This window comes from Miniopterus schreibersii (assembly GCF_964146895.1).
Source record: "Miniopterus schreibersii genome assembly, chromosome: 15".
NCBI lineage: Eukaryota > Metazoa > Chordata > Mammalia > Chiroptera > Miniopteridae > Miniopterus > Miniopterus schreibersii.
The window spans coordinates 25,470,473-25,486,606 of NC_138115.1; the positions used below are offsets into that span (position 1 = coordinate 25,470,473).

Here is a 16,134-nt window from a genome sequence, read left to right on the forward strand (position 1 = left end):
ATAACCACATCCAACTTTCTCCTGGGGAATTACCTCCCCTTTTTCTCAAGCCTTGGGCTTCAGTCCATCCCAGCTCTATGGAACATGTGACCTAGACAAAAGCCAACCAGAGCCCTGCATTCCTGGGCCCTGTGACTGCTTCAGAGATGGGAAGGAGACCCAAACACAGGAAACAGTGAAATACTAGCTGGGGTGCTGGGACCAGCGGAGGCCCTCTGTCATGCCAGCCTTCAGTCTGGGAAAATGAGAAGTTGGCCTTACTGTGGCCCAACTTACTACCGCACACAAGAACCTTTCTCACGATGCAACCCACACAGAGGAAGAACTGCCAAGAGCTGCACAGAAAGAAACTAGATTCTGGTGCCATCTGATTCCTGGGCCAAAGCCACACCTGGGTGCCAGCAGGACCCTGGACTTTTCAGGACCCTGGATTAAGCCAATGATCCAGGTTAGATTGCTATTTGTCACTACTGAAAGGGATCTGACCCTTCCTATCATAACTCACATTACATCAATTGAATCAATTACCATGCTATTGAAATGATGCCTTCTGTCCCACCTACCCTCAAGCTATAAATTTCTTTAAAACCTGGACCAGCAGGACTTGTGCCTACATCCTCAGAGCCTAGAACCAGGCTTGGTCACCATGACAAATTATTACAGGGCAACTGTCACCAAAGCACAATTCCCATGGAAATATATGCAAATGCTCAAATGCTGCTGTGGCTGATGAGTTGTCACTTGGTTGAAGAATGGAGATCTTTTTCCAGAATCAGCCTGCCACATTTGGATCCCTTGCCACACATGGATCACACACACACACACACACACACACACACACACACACACACACACACACACACTGTAGAACCTGAACAGGCTCCCTCAGGCCCTCAGGCCCTCTGGCCATGAGCAGCATCTCCAAAATCTGCTCCTAACTAGTGACTATGGCCACAGTGGCCTCAGGCCCCAGGGTGTGGTGCTGTCCAGGTGGCCCAATAGCTGGGCACCGACCCCGCCCACTCTCCCTGCCCTGCTGATATTCCTCACCACATAATAGCTCTGGATGCTCATCTTATGGACCATCTCGTCTAAGTTGGTGATTGTCTTTTCATCCCAGAGCCTTTGCTCCCGGGCCACCTTCAGCTCTTCAGCGAGGCGTTTCAGCTCCTCCTGAACACGCTCCTGCTGGTCCAGGCTGGCTCGCAGCTGTGCCTCCAGCTGGCCACCGCTGGTTGTCAGGCAGTCCTGGCAGTGCAGCAGGTACTCGATCATTAGCTGGGCAAGGCGCAATGCCTTGAGCAGTGCCGGGTCCACAGGCCACCCACAGTGTCTGCATTCCTTCCGGTCAAACTTGCAGAGGGTGATTTTAGCGATGTTCTTCTGCAGGGTGGCCACATCCACCTCCCGTGCCACTCGGTCCACATCCAGGGACCTGATGTGCTTCCAGTCCATGCTCTCATGGCGAGGCTGGAACTTGAAGGGAGGGCCTGTATAGGTCCCAAAGAGGGGACCACGGCTACCCTGAGCATCACCAGTGGATAATTTCATGGCTGACGAAGCCCTGGGCAGAGCCCAGGACCTGTAGGTAGCAAAGAACCTCAGATAGGGCCTGGGAAATGAGAAGAGAGTCCAAGTTAGGCAAGGTGCATGGGCTGCATGTGCCGTACACCTGGCCACCAGGAGCCTAAGTGGGGGAAGTGAGGGATCTGAACAGCAGCTGGAGGGTGAGTGCTATGCACTGATGTGGCCAGAGCCATGGAAAGCAAGAGTGTGGGCTTTACAGTCACTCAGCTGTGGATTCCGATCCTCAGCCTTGGGCAAGTTCCTTCACATCTTTAAGCCTCTGAGGTGTTTTGGGAGTCATGGGGCTCACCTTGCAGGTTGGGGGTTAGAATTGAGGCAGGTGAAGCACCCAGCCTAGTGCCTGGCACATAGTAGGTCCTCAGTGAATACCCCATGCCCAAGTTCACTACCAGGGTTTTTTGGGGGGAAAACTGTCAATTGTATAAGTGGGTCCTTCTGCAACCTTACATTGGCCTCAGGATAAAGTCCAACAACTTGCCATGGGTGGCCGAGCCACCTGAGGTCCACCACTGCCCTCTTCTGCATCTCTCATTATAGGATCATACCGGAGGGGGGTAGGCTGCATTTCCCAGTTTTCCGGGCTGTAGGGTGTCACCACATGACTATGTTCTTTCCCGTGGGGTGTAAGTGAAATGATGCCCACCACTGAGGGGGTGGGAAGAAGGGGTACTCAAGACAGGGCCATGTTTCTGAGCTCAGACTGTACTTAGTCCACGATGGCCTTTTGTCTCAAATCTAATGGTTTAGTGAAAGGAGCACCAGTTTTTTGTCAAAGACTCAGAGTCTACTCTCTACTTTCTTGGTAGACATAGAAATTTTCTCTCTCTTTGAAAAGTGATTTGACAAAACAACAGCAATTTTAACCCAATATTCCACTACTAAGTATTACAATTTATTCTACAGATAAACTCATACAAGTGTGCAAAGGTGCTTGTGCAAAAATTGTCATTTCAGTGCTGTTTGTAATAGCAAAGGATAACAAAATGTACAAGAAAGCAAAGTACAAAGACAATAAAGGAATAAATTGTATCTATACAATGCAATACTATCCACTATCGATGAGCCCGAGGCAGCTTTACATGTATTGTAGGCAGTAACATAGAATATATACACACACACACGTGAAAATATATGTGTACATACATGTGTATACTTCTGATTCTGTTTAAATGTTATATTAATATAGTCACATTTAATAACTTTCAAAAATAATAGATATGTATTTCTCACGTATATATCTCTATACCTGCATACAGAGAGATCTATTAGAAAAGATATATATATTGTATTAGAATGGTTGTCTATGTGGGGGTAGGTAACTGGATGTGTGAAATAAGATTTAAATAAATGAATAGATGGATCGTCCATGGGTAGGACGATCCATCCCATGGACGATAAATAGGTGGGTAGATAGATAAACAGATACATAGATAGATAGACAGGCCCTACACCTACCAACGATGATATATGAACGATACATGTGTGTTATTCCTGTATAATCAAAATTAAATAAAATATATGTATTTAGCCCGGCTGGGTGTGGCACAGCGGTTGAGCATCAACCTAGGATCCAGGAGATTGGGGTTCGATTACTGGTCAGGGCACATGCGCGGTTTGCAGGCTCGATCCCCAGTCGGGGCCGTGTAGGAGGCAGCCGATCAATGACTCTCTCATCATTGATGTTTCTCTCTCTCTCTCCCCCTCTCCTTTCCTCTCTCTGAAATCAATAAAGATATATTTAAAAATATATATATATATATATGAATTTATGACTCACTGTATATAATTCCATTAGCATAGACTATTTCTAGAAAAATAGGCCAGCTGTTAGCAGGAGTTACCTCGGCATGAGAATGGCAGTTAGGGGATCTTTATTCCCACCTTCTAGCATCGATACTATTCAGAATGTTTTGCATCATTATCTATTACTTTTATAATTATTAAGGAAAAATATACAATTTCTGTCCTTGAGGAACTTAGAATCTGGGGCAGTAAGAAGTACATATGACTCTAGTTAAGCTCTTTCTAGATCAGGTTTTCAGACTTTTAAGTGCAATAGAGAGAGAAGAGGAAGGTCACTGACATCATGAAGGGGAAAGGCCTTGAGGAAACGGTAGTGGTGGGTTTGCAAAGAGGGGAAGCGCCTCCAGGAAAGGGCCCGACCTCCCGAAGGCCCTGTGTTCATTTGGGAAAGGGGATGACAGGCTTGCCGCCCCCCCCCCAGGGTGCCGTGGGAACTGAGGACAGGCAGACGGACTGCACTCATGAGTAATAGCAGCTGCAGTGCAGGGAGTGCCAGCCTCTGAGCCAGATGCCAAGTCCAAATACAAACCTGCAGACTATTGCTATTCCCATTTTACAGACTAGGACATTGATTTCTGGAGAGGTTAAGTGGCTTGCCCCAGGTAGAAAGGCAGAACTGAAGTGAGTTGGAGGTGCCTCTGGCTCCAAAACCTGTGGACTTTGAACCGCCCAACATGGTTCTTAAAACTATCCTAAAAGTTTGCTTTGATGGGATCATTCCTCATCCCTCAAACTCATTCATTCATTTGCTCACTCCCCCCGGCCCTGATTTATAGCATGCCTTCCTGGGCCAAGCCCTGGGCCAGGCTCCTGAGGGACAGTAACCACACACCTGCCCACCACCCAGGAGCTCAGGGTTCCTCCGTGTTGCCACAGTAACGAGTCCAAACCCGAAGCCTGGTCTGGAAGCCTGTCCACACGATGCCACTGACAGACCTTCGCCACTTTGGCGCCCACGCTTCCCTTTCTCAGATACTCTTCCCCACACAGACTCCAAAAGTAAGCCCCGTAGCCTCCAGCACGCCCACCGTGGCCCTGCGGAGAGCAGCACGGGGCTTATGATGATGATAGCAGCCACCACTGATTAAGGATCTATGTCTCAGGCAACGCGCCCGCGTTTACAAGAACTGTTTCTACCCCTCATACAGCCTTGCGTGTAGCTGTGATTCACCTCAACTCAAAATGGAAAAACTGAGGCTCAGAAAAGCTAAGGAACCTTCCCCAGATCACTGAGCTAGTAAGTAACGAAGCCAAGGTTCAAATCAAGTTCTGTCTGACTCCAAACCTTTTCAATGATGCCAAACTGCCTCCCAATGGTGGTGGTGGCGATATGTAAGTTATTGCCCAGTATGGAAATTACAGTACCTGAGATTTCTAAACCAAACTGCAAGGAACGAACCTTTATAGCCAACCACAGTAGCATCAACACTCGAAACGTCAAATTCTCCTCGAATTCTCCTCAGACTCAACTGTCAACCTTGAGTCCAGTAGACAAAGTCCGGTGAGAATGTTCGTGGTTGCCTGGCAACCGCCTTGCCTGTGGGGGAGGGGATGGAGCACCTGCTTTCTCCACTGACTCAGCAGCAGACTGCTCATCCCACATGTGGGAACAGGGACACAGGGAGGGAGGACTCACTGTCATTAGAAAGTGCACAGCTGTGTTAACCATCTCTAGAGGTTTAGATCAGGTCCCAGGACAATGTCCCAATCCTAGACCAATGTCAGGAATTGGTGGGACCCAAAGACTGATATTTATGCTAGCATTTCAATCTCACTCCCTTGTTCGAGATCGTTTCTACCTGGGACAATCCCACAGCCAAGGAAGGAAGCCCTTGTGCTGCACATTCCCAGGGACGGGGTGGGGTGTTCAGCACCTCACAAGGCACCCATCCCACGTACAACAATTCCTGGAGGCTTCATGGTTCTTCTGAAACCCGCCCACCTGTACTCTGTCCAAGGCAACTCCTACAAAATTCACCAAACATTTAAATGCAACTGGGGCTGATTTTTTAATATAAATAGACAGCTAGACTACACAACCACCCCTGCTACCTTCCTGTCTCTTCTGCTTCCTCAAAAGGCAGCCAAATTGGTAGTTACAGACACAGAGAAGAAGGTTAGAGCTAGGGAATACAATATTCAATAATATCACGAAAAATATGTATGCGGCCAGGTGGTTGCTTGAAGCACCAGGAGTCTGCTCTGTAAAGAACTTGATTTTCTAACCACTTCCCTGTACATCTGACACTAATACAGAATAACATTGAATGAGAATTGTAATTGAGAAATAAAAATATTTTTTAAAAAAGAATGCAGGCAAGTAGAGCATATGGAGGGAGCCAGGCTTCCTAGCTAGCTGTCAGACAATCGTTGACAAGCCTGCCCTGGCTCTGAGCCTGACTGAGGGACCAGCCTCCTCTAGATGGGGGTGTTCTCAGTGGCCACTCCTCAGCTCCAGGGGGAGGTGTTAGAGAATGTGTGGCACGGGAGGGAGACCAGCAGCCTTGTCTGCAGGGGGGGTGGTCAAGGCCACAGCTGGAGCACCTCACACTCAACACACCTCTCTTCAAAGTGCAGTTAGAAATCTCCTCCGGCACACAGTGCAGGAGCAGCAGGCCCTGGGCCCTTGGACTGCTTGGTGAATGAGGCCCCTGCCCTGACCTAACAAGCTGTCCTCTGCCAGCCTCTGGCCCCTTGTCCTGTACTAAGCAAGTCTCCCCTGGACTTTTATGTGCAGCCACCTCACTGAAAACACCTTTGCTGCCTCCAGCTAAAGTCCAGGCCCGGAGAGCAAGAGGGATGAACTAGAGATCCAATGAGTTTGTTTTTAAATCACCTCATTACAAAAAAGAACCCCTTTTCCTACAGAACTCAAAGCATTACCCACCCCCACCCCCACTCCCCACCAAATCCTTTTACTTTTTTCAAAAAGGAAAAATCCAACTCTGTTCTCCCAGGGAAGCCCAGTTCTGGAAGTTCAGTCATTCCTGCTTCCCTCTCTGGGTACCTCTGTCCAGAGCAAACCGTAATACTTGGAGTGAAGTGCCCAGCTGGAGTGTCGGAAGCCCGAGGCCAATCTAGGGTTCAGCTCCCCAGCTCTGTGTCGGGACCCCCCGTGGGGCGTACAGAACAGCTAATATTTAGCCTACTGCCACAGATCACTTCCACCCACGCTTGTTCTGGGCCTAATTCCTGGCATAGTTTATCCATGGGACCTGGCTCACCTAAGGGTCCTGGAGCCAGGAGAGTGGGCCGACTTGCCAGAGGCACCGGCTCTACTCCTCCTCCTGTCCCCGCTCCAGGTTCCTTCAAACACCCCCAACAGCCTCAGGCCTTTGCCAGAAGCCTCCTGGGTGAGCGCATGCGCACGTGCTGCGGACCAGAATGCGACCCCAGCCTCAGGAACCCTGGTGCTCTCCTCAGAGGGAACAGAGCCCCCCTGGCCACCTCAGTGCTGCCACCTACAGGGCCGGGCACGAGTGAACCTCTCTGCCCCAGCATGGAGGCCTAGGTCTGTAGGATCTCCATCTCCACACAAGCGCCCCAGCCCATGATAAAGAGGGGTGGAGTCTCTCCCCAGTCTCCAGGGACCAGCTATTTCTAGATCTGTTACAAGGGGGAGGGAGGGATTGCCTGGTTTAATCCCTTAGGAAAATCCAGGATCCCTGTGAATGGGTCCCAGGCTTTGCTGAGAGGCAGTGTCTGGAGCCCAGGGAGGCAGGAAGTGCCCCTGTACACACACACACACACACACACACACACACACACACACACACACACAGCCCACCTGCCCTAAACTAAAGGGACCCTCCTGGTTACTGATTTGGCCCGAAGCTAGTCCTTCGAGTGACTCCCAGGCCTGGTCAGATGTCAAATACTCCGCCGCCCCCCACCGGCTGGCTTGTCCTGTGCATGTAGTTGTGAAGCCCAGGACCAAAGAACTCTTTCTCTCCTGTCCTCAGACCCTGGTCCTTTCCCACCGCAAACCCCTGTTCTAGTGAGACTCAGATTTCTGGGGAGATTTTAAAGGCTTTTCTCTCACCCCAGCCTCAATCTGCCAAGCTCTGTATCTTGGGGCAGCCAAAGCAAAAGCCCATGGGACCTGGGCTGGCAGAGTTGCGGAGAAAATGGAAGCCCATGCACTGCTGGTGGGAGTGAGAATGGCACAGCCGCCCGGTCAGTGCAGCTCAGCTGCTGATCATCCACCTGTGAGCCAGTTTATGGTTCGATTCCACATCCGGGCGAGTGGCCGGGTTGTGATCAAGATTCCTAGTGGGGGGCGTACAGGAGGCAGCCCATCAGTGAGTCACCATTGATGTTTCTCTCCCTCTCTCTCTTTCTCTCTTCCTCTCTCCGAAATCAATTTTTTAAATAAATGGTACAGCTGCTGTAAAAAAAGAATGGCGATTCCTTGAGAAATTACACATAGAATTGCCATATGGTCCAGCAGTTCCACTCCTGGGTATATACTCAAAAGAATTGAAAGCAGAAATTGAAATATTTGTACACATCAGGCTTTACAATAGCCAACAGGGGGAAGCAACCCAAGTGTCCATTGACATACGAATGGATTTAAAAATGTGGTACATACATGCATACAAAGGAATATTATTTAGCCTTAAAAAGGAATGGAATTCTGAGAATGCTACAACATGAACCTTGAAAATACGCCAGGCACAAAAGGACAAATAGAACATGATTCCACTTGCACATCATAGCTAGAAGAGACAAATTCATACAGATATTCCAAAAAATACAATAGTGGTTCCCAGGGCAGAGAGGGGGAGGGGAGGGAGAGGAGTCAGTGTTTGGTGGGTTCAGGGTTTCACGTTGGGAAGATGAAAACGTTCTGAGTGTGGGCAGTGGCGTTGGTTCCACAGCAATGTGACTGTACTTACAGCCCCTGAACTGGACACTTCAAAATGGAAAACATGGCAGATGTTATGGTCTGTAGAGTTTATGCTAAGTTTTGAAATGTTGGAAAAAAAGATGGTTGTGGCAGGGACCAGGCCCAAGAAGGAATGTCTGTGAGCATCTGCTCCGACGGGAGCCTTGTCCCTCCTCTCCTGGTCAGCACGCTCTTCTTTGCAGGAGTTCCCCTGCCCACTGCGAGGAGGGAAGAGCCTAGGCTTTGGAGTCAAAGGTTCATTTACATTCTGCATTCACAAGCTGTGAAACCCTGGGGAAGCCACTTCACCTCCTTGTGAAGTGGGAAAAATCAACTCTGCCTAAAGCATCCCTAGGCTGTCAGCGGGTGTCCTCCGAGTTAAGTCCAGTGGGAAACCTGGGGGGTCTTGGAGCATTTGTTTTGTAGCTCTCGTCCCAGTGTATCCCTGAAGTGCAGAAAGTAGCTCTGAGGGTACCTGTTTGTGCTCGCCATTTCCATAGCTTTTCATTTCCCCATGTATAAGCAGGGTACCCTCTTATGCACGACTGTTGAGAGAAAGTGGACTTGACGTGCACCCCAGTTGACCTCCATAGTAAGGTTAAAAGCTAAAGACCCCATCCTCAGCTGACCAAGACCTGCCATGCATGACACACCCACATCTTCCCTCACTAGGCCAGAGCTCAACATCCAACACAGCCAAGAGGTCTTGAGCGCCTACTGTGTGTCAGGCTCTGTCCCAGGGCCTGAGGATACCAAGAGTGGATAGGAGACTAGATCACTTAACCCTGGGAAGCTGTCACCCTCTCTTGTGCCACCTCTGCCACAGCACACACAAGATTTGTGGCACCATGGTCGCAGACACAGGAACAGGACAAAGGTGTCTGGGGCTTCTCTACTACAGACAGAGGAAGCTACTCTTACCGACATGTGACGAAGCCCCCACACCCCTGCAGACAGTGGAGATCAGGGGAAAGCGAGGCACTGCAGGAAGTGTTTAGTGCCAGGATGTAGCAGCAACAAACCAGCGCTGGCTCTATTTGATCCCTGGACCCGACTCCCCAGTCACCAACCCCTCTGGGCCTTGAATCATGTCCCCGTAAGTCCTGGGACAGTGCTGACGACAGAGATTTTCCACCAGCGTGTTGCGGCCTCTAACCACGCCCCTCCCTCCCTGGTTCAGGTAGTTCCACAGATGCAGGGCATAGGAGTGTGAAGCCTGGCTCCCTGTTCCCCACCTCATAGTCGCGCCTCCACTCTGGATAGGGGATGGGGTAAAATCTTTGGGGGTGGAAGAAGGACAAGTTCAAACACCTGAGGTCGCTCACCTCCTGGAAGTGTTCAACTTTGCACCACACTCTCAACATCCTTGTCATCAAACGGGACCCTGGTGGCCCCAAATGTGTGAATTGTAGTGTTCAACAAAGTTTTCCATGCACTGCCATAGGAAGGAGTGGCGGGGGAGGAATCCAAACACCCCGTTACTAGAGGGCTGTGGAGCCTGTGCCGCCCAGAAGTTCTCCTCAGGGATGGGCCTGATGGAGATGACATCGGTGTCCATGTAGACGCCCCCGTATTTCCAGGTGATGGCCAGGCGGGACGCCTCTGAGCTGACATGGAGCCAGCTTCTCTCTGCACTGGTGCTGATCTGCAGGAGCAGGTGCAAATCAGCCTGAGCAGCGCGGGGGAGGGAGGGGAGTCACAGAAGGAGGCCTGGCCCAGGCTGCCGGGGAGGGGGCAGCAAGCCTGCTTCCCAAATACCTATTTGCCAAGGGACCAATTTTGCCAATTTACCAACATTGCCTCCTTCACCCAAGTGTTGCCTTTAAGTAAAAAGTTTACAACAATCAATTTCCATGGGAAGACTTCAGTGGCTTTAAATTTTCTTCTTTAAATGAAAGAAGTGGAAAGATAAAGTAGAAACCAGAGGGGATTCCGCAGTGAACTCTATGAGTCATTTTCAGGAAGTTGGACGCTATCGCAAACTTGATAGAAAGAAATTTTTTAAAGTCCTAGAAGTACTAAAAACTGACAAAAGAAAGATAGAGTCGAAAATATAGGAAAAAATCAATATTTGTGCTATTTGAGAAATTTGCAAAAGAACCTTAAAATGCATGTATGCCTTCGTTCAATAACTAATTCTACATTAAAGGAATTAAGATGTCCCACTCATCGATGGCTTCTTGTTTCCTACGTGCCCGAGGTTCCCCAGGAACAGCTCTTTGGGTCTTTCCTCTTGGACCTGAGTTAGTTCTCTGGACCCCTCAATTCAGGCCTCAGGGCACTTGGCATCTTACCATAGGTCCTTGACATCAAGTGGATGGGTTGTTTTTTCCTTCCAGAGCGGGGGTCGGGGGTCAGAGGGGAAGGGAGGAGAGAGCAGAGCTCCTGCACCCTGCTTAGGGATGACTAGAGGGCTCCATTTGCGCAGTGATACATGCCTAGTGCCTGCATTTCTGGTGGGTCATGTAGCCGGTGCCTTCCAACCATCTACACCATGGCCCAAACCATTGAACAAGTGGTCAAGGCAGAGATCAGTGAAGTAGTTGGGGGCCTTTGTCACAGGGGTGAAAGTGAGCATTAGTGATGCAGTGAGACCCCAAACACAAAAAGTAGGACCTTTCTGACCAAGAACCTAGTAGAGGGAATGATGGAAAGAGCACTAGTTTGGAGTCATGCCTCCGCTTGCCATAGGCTCTGGGCACCAGGGCAAGTCCCAAAACTGCCCAGAGCCTCAGCCCTTTTGTACAGTGTGGGAAATAGGTGACCTCATGCTCAAAGTGAGGGTGAGGGGCTCTGTAAACCCAACAAGCTACTCTCACTTTTCACCAAGGAAAACAGGAGATAATAGAACACAATTACTGTAGATGGTATTTGACTCCCTGATGACAAACATGAAGTTCTTGGTGTGTGTGTTTTTGTTTTTTCAGATAAGTGAAGTATATTTCCCTTGGAACCCTTTAGAAGAAACCCTCAGCCCTGTGTTGGAGCTGAGATGTGCACAGAGGCCAGCTCTCAGGCACTGATACCCAGGGCCTTTTTGGGATCACAGCCTGATGTCCTTCCTGAGTCTTTCTGAAGAGGCCGCCTGTCATCTGAGCCACTCTGCCAGGAACTCCCCAGGCTCCCAGATCCATCCCTTCAGCCTTCCCTCTGGTGTGAACAGAACTGCTTTCCCTTCTGTCTGCTCCCCATTCTGCCTCATCTGGCCGGTATCACACTGACTTTCTGTGTGTGTGGGAGCAGGTGCCACAGCAGCAGCTCCTATGCTGACTCCACAGATCCCCAGAGGCTCCCAGGATGGGCTTTGGAAACTTGGGGCCATAGGTTATATTAGTCCCTTTACCATGGGTGCCATTGGTGCACCGCTCCTATGTATTACCTGCCCAAAGGAATGTCCCTGCTCTTTGACCCCCCATGACCTTAACTCTGTTCAAAATTCCTCCAAATGACTTCACCACAATGGCAGGCTTTCTCCCACCAGCCAAGCAACGCCTAGGAGTTGAGAAGTGCAGAGTTATTTGTCTTCGAGCAATGGGTGGGTCTGAATATGCTGGTGAAAGCCACCTGTGCATCCCGATGTTGTCTACTTTCCTAAAAGTTTCTGCCTCCTGTGAGAGAGCTCCTGCTTCCTCCATTATAATCTAAGCCAGACTTGTCAATGCAGTGACCTTGGGGCCTGGGCAGCTGCTACTGCCTGATGAGACCTAAGGACCTGGGCAGGGATATAGCCACAAGTAAACAAAGTACATGAACAGGATGGGGAAGGACCTCTGAATCCACTGTACTCCTCTTTTCCCCATTCAATATTATTCCACTCTTCTTTTCATTTTACAATATTGTTCTTTGGATGTTCGGAGCTAGTCTGAAGAAAAGACAGTGCCGGGGGAAAACCCCAACCAGAGCAGAGATTTCCCCAACTCTCCAACCCTAGGGATAACCTCTGATAAACTCAACTGGGAAAACTCCAATGTTTGGGCCTACACTCCCCCTGATATAAAGTACTCACTGTATTAAGAAGGAAAAGTTAAAGGAATTTTTAACACTAAATGTTTGTTGAACTGAATTACACGTGAAAAGGGCATCTCTTAATTCTGTAGCTTCTTTGATTTATTGAAAGAAGGAAATACTCAAGCCAACAATACTTGTCCTACTTACTTTGGAGCCCTTGGAACCACAGTTCTGGTTTTTAACATATTTGTCAAGTAAGTGGGACTGATAAAGTTTTTAAAGCATTCAGCTATTAACAGGGCAAAACCAATACGCAGAATGATGGCTTATCACCATCACCAGTTCCTGCCCTGGCGGGGAAGCTCAGATGGCTAGAGTGTCCTCCCGATACACCAAGGCTGTGGGTTTGATCCGGGTCAGGGCACATACAAGAATCAACCAATCGATGCATAAATAAGTGAATCAAAAAAAAATCCATGCTTCTCTCTCCTTTTTCTCTAACTCCAAAATCAATAAATGTTTTTAAAATTCTAAAAAGAATCTGAAAAAAAAAGAAAAAAGAAAAAAAAAGCCAATTCCTTTTCCCACTGTTCTGAAGCTGGAACAAACAGTGGAGACCTGGGTTCACATGAATGAGCAGGGGCAGTTCACTGCGGAGTGAGGGATAATCCACAGCCTAGCGCCTGGGAACCATGTGAGAATAACAGAAGGACATTGACGAGTGACAGTATCAACAGTAAGTCCTGAAAACCATTTTCTTTCTTACTGATCATCAGTGAATTGATGCCAGCATAGAATCCCCTTGTCCGAATATGTTACACTCTGCTGCTCGTCTAAGGGAGTCCCCCTGGCAGTCAAATGTTGGGCTGTATGAAATTCCACGTCTGGGGGTCGAGCATCGTCTGAGGCTTGGCAGAGGGGAGAGGCAGATGCGTACCCAGAATATTCGTTCCTGTGGGGCTGCAGCAGTGGCAGGGGCGTCACTAGTCAACCAACTGAGCGGCAAGTAGCAGCTGCTGTCCTCAAGAACTAGCACCATATCAAGGGCTCAGTGTTGAGCTCTGTTCCTGCCAAAGGGGACATTCGGGGGCAGAGGAGCTAGAGCAGCCTTGGGAAGTGGGCGTCTATGCTGTTGTGCCATGTGGCCTCTCTCTTGCCACCACAGCCATTCCACCCACGTGCCCATCGTGCCAGTTCTGGGCTGGTGACCAAGCAGATCGTCAGCAGTGCACCAATGCTCCTGTCGGCAAACAGGCACAAAAGATCTGTTCGGGTAATGGAAATACTCTAAAACTGCATTATGGGATGCTCGCACACAAAAGAGCCACCTGCTGTGGAAGGTTTGCATGTGGCCGTCCTTGGGGGGCACGGCCATGAGGTGCAGGTCGCCGCAGCTCAGCACAAGGTCTGTGGGCCCCGACCCGCTGCTCCGCCAGCGCCAGCGTCTCCTAGATCTTGTCCAGCTCCCTGTGGCAGCAGCCGGCCACAGCTCCCGCATCCTGAGGGCCCGAGGCGGGGAGCGCTGCCCGCAACCCCTCGAGCAGAGGATCCCAGCTCCATGAGCAGAGGCTGGGCTGAGGGCTCAGCTCTCGCCAACGTAAACGGAGCCGCCTCCTCTTGAGAGGCCTGCAGTCTAACTCACTTCCGGTCTCAAGTCTCGCGAGAGACGTTCCCTCCCCCAGGATCCCAAAGAGCTTTCAGGGGAACTGGGTCTCCAAGTCTCAGCAGTGGACGGATAAGAAAAGTCACAACCACCGGAGTCAAAAAAGAAGTCCTCAGAAATAGAGCTTTAGTTTGATAAACTTAAACCAAACTACGGAAGTGAGCAGGTGCGATTGGTAATACCCCAGGAGGAAGCTCTCACGGTGAAGATAAATGCATGAAAGTGAATTAGAAATTCACCAAAAAAGATGGTTAAAGAAACAAAAAATAAAGGTACTTTAAAAATAAACGTAAAAACTCACTGAGTATTTAAAAATTATCCCCCTCAAGAGTTTCTGAAATTACCAGGGTAACTGTGTGTGTGTGTGTGTTGAAGGGGCCAGGGACTCTTCACTCTCTGGGCAGAAGGTCATTGGCGCAACTGGACAGGACTCAGGAGAGCGCCGAGCGGGCAGAGCCTCCAGGAGGGGGCACCAGGCGCCCACTGAGCGGCCCAGAGGGACACATCCAACAAGCAGAACACCTCTGAAAAAACCCAGTCAAGAGAAATAACCTAATCGGGACCACACAGAGGACAGTTCGTCCTTCTCTGCTTGTTTTTATTTTTATTGAATTTATTGGGGTAACACTGGTTAACAAAATTGTATAAGTTCTAGGGTCTCAATATTATACCACATCATCTGTACACAGTATTGTGTGCTCACCCCCTGAAGTCAAGTCTGGTCCATCACCGTTCATTCCCCTATGACCTTCTCCACCTCCCTCTCCCCTCCGGCCTCCGTCACCACCCTGTTTTCTGTGTCCACGAGTTTTTCTTTTTTTTTTTTTCTCAGTCCCTCCACCCACAACCCAGCCTCCCCAAACCTCCACAGCTCTCAGCCTGCCCTCTATCTAGAGTCAGTCACTCTTTTCATTGTTAGTGATTTTGTTCCTTAGATTGCACATATGAGTGAAATCGTAGGGTACTTGGAGAGAAGTAACCTAATCAGGATAACACAGAGGATAGTGACTCCATCTCTGCTCATCTCTAAAAACTAGGTCAACAATATTCTAGAAACAGACTCCAAAATTAATTCAAAAGGAAGCAGGTGTATCATTTGCCAATCAGACGACTCTGGAAACATTGTCAAGACATATATCTCTGAAAAGACATTTTACCCATAGTGATTTATGACCAATTTCATTCAACTTTACAAGGAAGAGTTTTCATGATCATGAAATTGATCAAGAGGGTTAAAAAAGATGGAAATCTAGTATTTTCAATTATTGTATGATATTTTACTTTCCTTTTGAGTTGGACTTTTTAAATATATCAGAATCCATGCTTTTTTTTTCTTCTTTTTAATATTTCTTTATCGATTTCAGAGAAAGGAAAGGAGAGAGAGAGAAAGACATAGAAACATCAACGATGAGAGAGTCACTGATCGAGCCCACAGCCCCCGCATGTGCCCTGACCAGGAACTGAACCCCGATCGCCTGGATCCTAGGTCGACACTCAACTGTTGAGCCACGCCTGGCCGGGCCGGAATCCATGCTTTTTACATTATTGCTAAGTTTAACTTTTTCCATTTAATTTTTAATCTACATGAGTTGTCGTTTCTGGATCTTTTTTCCTCCGTGTAACAAATATTAATTGAGGGCTAACTTACTTAAAGTTACATGAGCAGGAGACAGGCCCAACAGCATAGACGCTCACTTCCCAAGACTGCTCTAGCTCCTCTGCCTCTGAATGTCCAACTTGTCAGCAACAGAGCTCAACACTGAGCCCTTGATATGGTGCTAGTTCTTGAGGACAGCAGCTGCTACTTGGTGTTCTTTCACAAGCCTGGATGGCATAGCCTACTGTTTGCCCACCAGGCTATATGGCATAGTCTGTTGCTCACAGGCTATAAACCTGTACAGCAGGTTACTATACAAAATAACATGAGATTAAATCAAGCACAAGGAAAAGTGAGGCAATCAAGAGACTTGCTAAAGTTGTGTGAGGCTGCTCCCGCTGTAACACTGCATACTCTTTTATAACAAACTTTTGTTCTTATAGAAGTAGGAGGAGTACACTCTAAATATCTATAGTATGGTAAATCCATAATCCAGACAGTAGTCACTTATTAGTAGCCCCAGCCATGCAAAGGCCACACGGAATGGACTGCAGCTGGGAACACAAGCTAACCTAGCCAGATGAGGGAGTGAACTGTGCAAATACGGAGCAGAAACTGGGCAATGGCTTTGATCTTAGCCCTGCTGAA

General features: G+C 48.8%; 1 long non-coding RNA gene and 1 pseudogene across 6 annotated transcripts in view; one reads left to right on the forward strand and one right to left on the reverse strand.

Moving 5' to 3' along the window:
- LOC308567470 overlaps window positions 1-16,134 on the forward strand; it is a 132,449-nt gene that overhangs the window by 39,097 nt on the left and 77,218 nt on the right. Inside the window, exon 3 of one of the 5 annotated variants that reach the window (XR_014000307.1) lies at window positions 11,206-12,367. The exons of the other annotated variants lie outside the window; for them this stretch is intronic. This is a non-coding gene — a long non-coding RNA (uncharacterized lncRNA). Of the gene's footprint in view, window positions 1-11,205; window positions 12,368-16,134 lie in introns of those variants that run through there. 5 annotated transcript variants of the gene reach the window in all.
- On the reverse strand, window positions 9,312-13,724 carry LOC308568086 (alpha-1,4-N-acetylglucosaminyltransferase-like; annotated as a pseudogene). The gene is made up of 4 exons: window positions 13,555-13,724; window positions 13,405-13,466; window positions 13,046-13,134; window positions 9,312-9,947 (listed from the first exon to the last, which is right to left on the reverse strand). The product of its transcript is annotated as an alpha-1,4-N-acetylglucosaminyltransferase-like (transcript).